Source organism: Antechinus flavipes, chromosome 4, assembly GCF_016432865.1.
Source record: "Antechinus flavipes isolate AdamAnt ecotype Samford, QLD, Australia chromosome 4, AdamAnt_v2, whole genome shotgun sequence".
NCBI classification, from domain to species: domain Eukaryota; kingdom Metazoa; phylum Chordata; class Mammalia; order Dasyuromorphia; family Dasyuridae; genus Antechinus; species Antechinus flavipes.
In genome coordinates, this window is record NC_067401.1 from 271,302,433 (window position 1) to 271,308,378 (window position 5,946).

The window sequence follows — 5,946 nt, forward strand, 5'->3', positions numbered from 1 at the left end:
GCACTATCAACATTTATCAACACAATATAAAAGGAAGTATTTTCTATAAGAATGTTTGAAAGCAAAAACTTCAAAGAAACTCAGAATGGAGGTTGTGCCTTCTTTCCATCTCCCATAATTACTACAAGAAAACAGCTGTAGTTGACCTGGGAACTGATTCTCCTTGGCCATGAGATTCAGGATTTCACAGAATTGCCACTGCAGCAACAAAGAGATGGCATAAAAGGGAACAAGCACGTTTAACAGCTGTCCCTCGTGGTCCTGACCCTCTTTCACAAAACATGACTTAACAAAAGACAATATTTAGAAAGGGAACCATATGCTTATTTACTGAAAGTTATAATGGGCTGAATCTGTATATGCTCTCCAGCAATCCCCTGTTGTGGTGCAATATCTGGTTTAATCCTGTTAACTGTCCTTCATTGTGACTTGATATGCTGGATTCTCCTAATGCTTTTGCAGCCTACTGAAAAGCCATTTGAAGTTACTTATAATTATTTCCCTTCATATTCTCATTGTAGGCTTTGAAGTTTATAAATCTCCCATTTACATTCTGAGCTCATTCTAAAATTGAAAATCAGTTTTGTTTTGTTATCTTGAATTTTTCTCTGTGAAGCCTGATTTTTTTTTTTTTTTGGTAAACATTAGGAAAGCTAATATTTTGCACACTCAATGAAACCAAAATTATTTTACATTAAAGGAAAATGAATCAGTTTCTGCATTTATTTAACATAACAGCAGGGATATCAATTTGGCATTTTTTTTTGTACATTCATTTCTGAAATGAAAAGTGAAGGAAGGAAGGAAGCTGGATTCTTCCTTCACTTGGAATAACTTCTTCATCTTTGATCTTCGTTGCCACAACTCTAATCCAGAAATGTTTAACTTTATGCCTGAATAATTACAATATTATCTATCTGGCTTTCTTTTCCTTCCTTCTCTTCTCTAATTTATCTGACATTCTACTGCCTGATTATTCTTAAAATGCTGCTTCCATCATGTTAGTCCTTCTTCAAGAATAATATAGTAATTTAGAGCTAGAGGGGATGTCAAAGTTCTAGTTAAATCCTTTAAATTTTGGAGAGAGCAAAGACTTGTGATTTCCATATAGGGATTTTTTGGTGTAGAAACTTCTTCTACCCCCTGCAATTAGTATTAGAATTAAAAAGACACATAACAAGTGTGTATCAGAGCAGAATTGTAATCTCTAGATTTTCCTGATCTAGCCAATAAATAGGCCATTAAAGTAGGCTGTTCTTGCTCTAATTTTAGATATGGAGAAACTGAGGCCCCAAGAAGCCATTTAGTTTGATCAAGAATCTGTAATGGATCCTGTTACTTGTGACTTAAGTTGAAAAATCTCTAGTCAGAATCTGAATCTTACTTCTTTGAGTTCTTACCAAACTGACTGATTGACTGACAGACTAATAATTTCTTCATTTGTCAAGTACTAATGCTCCCTGAAAGTATGATAGAAACAACTGAAGAATTAATTAATTAATTAATTGCTGAAGAGCTATTATCATTTTAAGAGCAGTACTGGATGATCATTTACTCCTGAATGGGTGATTATTTACTCCTGAATACTCTAGGTAAATGAACTGCAAAGTTTGACAAGAACTAATAAAATCAAAACTTTCTAAACCTGTGTTTTCTTCTTTTCCCATTTGCCTATGCTGTCTTTTGTCTGATTATTTCTCTCTGTGTGTATATATAATTATTTCTTTCCTTAATTAGCCATAATGCAGAACCAAAATATATAGTATTTTTAATTATGGGTTATATGTTCTAAATCTTCCACTAATGTCCCAATCCATTACCTACTTGCAATTATACTGACTGTATTGCTTGTGTCAATGTAGTGCAAGCTCTGACAAATCTAACCAAGATGGAAAAGCTCCAACTACAAATATGGTATCCAATATCCTAAATAAGCATAGAAAAAGTCCAAAACAAATTACAAAGAATTTATTAAGGTCGAGATTCTTTACTTGGGGCCCTGTGAATAGACTTCAGCAGGGCATGAACTTGGGTGGGAAAAACTACATCTTTATTTTTCATTAATTCCTAACTAAAATTTAGCATTTCTTTCCTTTATAAAAGTAAGCAATAAATATTATCCTGAAAAAGAACCATAGATTTACCTGCTAATACCACTTGCTAGAACTATACCTGTATTAAGGTGTAGATAGAATTGCAAACTATGTAAGGGGACACTCATAATAATGGAACAACTGATTTTTTGAAGTAGGAAAATATTTATTTATTTAAAATAATAGCTTTTTATTTAAAAAAAATGCATGCAAAGGTAGTTTTCAAAATTCACCTGTGCAAAACCCTGTATTACAAGTTTTTCTCCATTCTGTACCCCTACCCCTTCCCCTATACAGTAAGAAATCCAATATATGTTAAGCACGTGCAATTCTTCTACACATATTTCCATATTTATTATGCTGCATAAGAAAAATCAGATAAAAAAAGGAAAAAAGCAAGTAAACAACAATAACAAAATTGCATATATTATGCTATGATCCACATTCAGTCCTCATCACCCTCTTTCTGGGTAGAGATGGCTTTTTCCATAACAAGTTTGGAAGTATTTGTTGAAAAAAGGTATACATTGGTTTAATGAACAAGATAATTTATAAAACATTAAATGGGAAAATGGCAGAGGAAGATAGAATGCTGAAAATAATATACTTCATAAAACAGAAAAGTAGTTAAATTAGAAATGAATGTACATATAATATTCTTAGCTTAAGACTAACCTAAACTTTCCTAATATATATATATATATATACATACATACATATAAAACTGTCTGGGAGAAGGGAAGGGGAGGGAAAAGGAGATGGACAACAAATAAGTTTGAAATATAACATTTGTTGGCATTTCTGTGATGATATATTCTCATTCATGATAGTAGAACCACCCCATTTGGACTCCACCAAATCTTTACCTAATGTATTACTTGTGAAATTGGCAATGACACCTAAAATGACAAAGTTGGGAAGAATAGGTAGACTTACCAAAGGAATGGATTGTGACATATTAAAGTCAGGATTGAGTTTCAAGATGTATCAAAAAGGGGGAAATTTATTTTTTTATTATAGCTTTTTATTTATAAGATATATGCATGGGTAATTTTTCAGCATTGCCAATTGCAAAACCCTTTGTTTCAATTTTTCCCTTCCTTCTCCCCACCCCCTTCCCCAGATGGCAGGTTAACCAATACATGTTAAGCATGTTAAAGTATAAGTTAAATACAATATATGCATGTATGGACATGTATGTACAAAAAGAATCAGACTTTGAAATAGCGTACAATTAACCTGTGAAGGAAATCAAAAATGCAGGCGGACAAAAATAGAGGGATTGGGAATTTTATGGAGTGGCTCATAGTCATCTCTCAGAGTTCTTTCTCTGGATGTAGCTGATTCAATTCATTACTGCTCTATTGAAACTGATTTGGTTCATCTCATCATCGAAAAGAGCCATGTCCATCAGAATTGATCATCATATAGAATTGTTATTAAAGTATACAATGATCTCCTGGTCCTACTCATTTCACTCAGCATCAGTTCATGTAAGTATCTCCAGGCCTTTCTGAAATTATCCTGCTGGTCATTTCTAACAGAACAACAATATTCCATAATATTTATATACCACAATTTATTCAGCCATTCTCCAATTGATGGCCATCCACTCTGTTTCCAATTTCTGGCCAATACAAAAAGACCTGCCAAAAACATTCTTGCACATACAGGTCTCTTTCCTTTCTTTAAGATCTCTTTGGGATATAAGCCCAGTAGTAACATTGCTAGCTCAAAGGGTATGCACAGTTTGATAATTTTTTGAGTATAGTTCCAAATTGCTCTCCAGAATGGCTGGATGTAGTCATAATTCCACCAACAATGTATCAGTGTCCCAGTTTTCTCACATCCCCTCCAACATTCAGCATTCCAGCCAATCTGACAGGTGTGTAGTGGTATCTCAGAATTGTTTTAATTTGTATTTCTCTAATTAATAATGACTTGGGGCATCTTTTCATATGGCTAGAAATAGTTTCCATTTCTTCATCTGAGAATTGTCTGTTCATATCCTTTGACCATTTATCAATTAGAGAATGCTTGATTTCTTATAAATTAGAGTCACTTCTCTAAATATTTTGGAAATGAGGCCTTTATCAGAACCTTTGATTGTAAAAATGTTTTCCCAGTTTATTGCTTCCCTTCTAATCTTGTGTGCCTTAGTTTTGTTTGTACAAAACTTTTTCAATTTGATATAATCAAATTTTTCTATTTTGTGATCAATAATGATCTCTAGTTCTTTGGTCATAAATTCCTTCCTCTTCCACAGGTCTGAGAGATAAACTATCCTATGTTCTTCTAATTTATTTATAATCTCATTCTTTATGCCTAGGTCATGAACCCATTTTGACATTATCTTGGTGTACGGTGTTAAGTGTGGGTCAATGCCTAGTTTCGGCCATACTAATTTCTAATTTTCCCAGCAGTTTTGTCAAACAGTGAGTTCTTATCCCAAAAGCTGGGGTCTTTGGGTTTGTCAAACACTAAATTATTAAAGTTATTGACTGTTTTGTCCTATTCCACTGATCAACTAGTCTATTTCTTAGCCAATACCAAATGGTTTTGGTAACCGCTACTTTATAATATAATTTTAGATCTGGTACAGCTAGGCCACCTTCATTTGATTTTTTTTTTTCATTAATTCCCTTGAAATTCTTGACCTTTTGTTTTTCCATATGAATCTTGTTATTTTTCTAGGTCATTAAAATAGTTTTTTGTGAATCTGATTGGTATAGCGTTAAATAAATAGATTAATTTAGGTAATATTGTCATCTTTATTATATTTGCTCACCCTATCCAAGAGCATTTAATATTTTTCCAGTTATTTAGATCAGACTTAATTTATGTGGAAAGTGTTTTGTAGTTTTGCTCATAAAGTTTCTGATTTTCCCTTGGCAGATAGATTCCTAAATATTTTATGCTATCGGTAGTTACTTTAAATGGAATTTCTCTTTGTAACTCTAACTGTTGGATTTTGTTAGTTATATATAAGGATGTTGATGACTTATGAAGGCTTATTTTGTATCCTGCGACTTTGCTAAAGGTGTGGATTATTTCTAATAGCTTTTTAGTAGAATCTCTGGGGTTCTCTAAGTATACTATCATATCATCATCAAAGAGTGATAATTTGGTTTCCTCATTACCTACTCTAATTCCTTTAATCTCTTCCTCAACTCTTATTGCCAAAGCTAACATTTCTAATACAATATTGAATAGTAATGGTGATAGTGGGCAACCTTGTTTCACTCCTGATCTTATTGAGATTGATTCCAGTTTATCCCCATTACATATGCTGCTTACTGATGGTTTAAAATGGATGCTACTGATTATTTTAAGGATAAGTCCATCTATTCCTATACTCTCAAGTGTTTTTAATAGGAATGGATGTTGGATTTTATCAAATGCTTTTTCTGCATCTATTGAGATGATCATATGGTTTTTGTTAATTTGGTTATTAATATAGTCAATTATACTAATAATTTTTCTAATATTGAACCCACCCTACATTGCTGGTATAAATCCTACTTAATCATGGTGTATTATCTTGGGTATGATTTTCTGTAGTCTTTTTGCTAATATCTTATTTAAGATTTTAGCATCAATATCCATTAGGGAGATTGGTCTACATATAATTTTCTTTCTCTGTTTTCAACCTACCTGGTTTAGGTATCAGTATCATGTCTGTGTCATAAAAGGAATTTGGTAGGACTACTTCATTCCCTATTTTTTCAAATAGTTTTATAGTATTGGGGCTAATTGTTCTTTAAATGATAGAATTTCCATGTAAATCTATCTGGTCCTGGGGATTTTTTCTTAGGGAGTTGGTTAATAGCTTGTTCTATTTCTTTTACTCAAA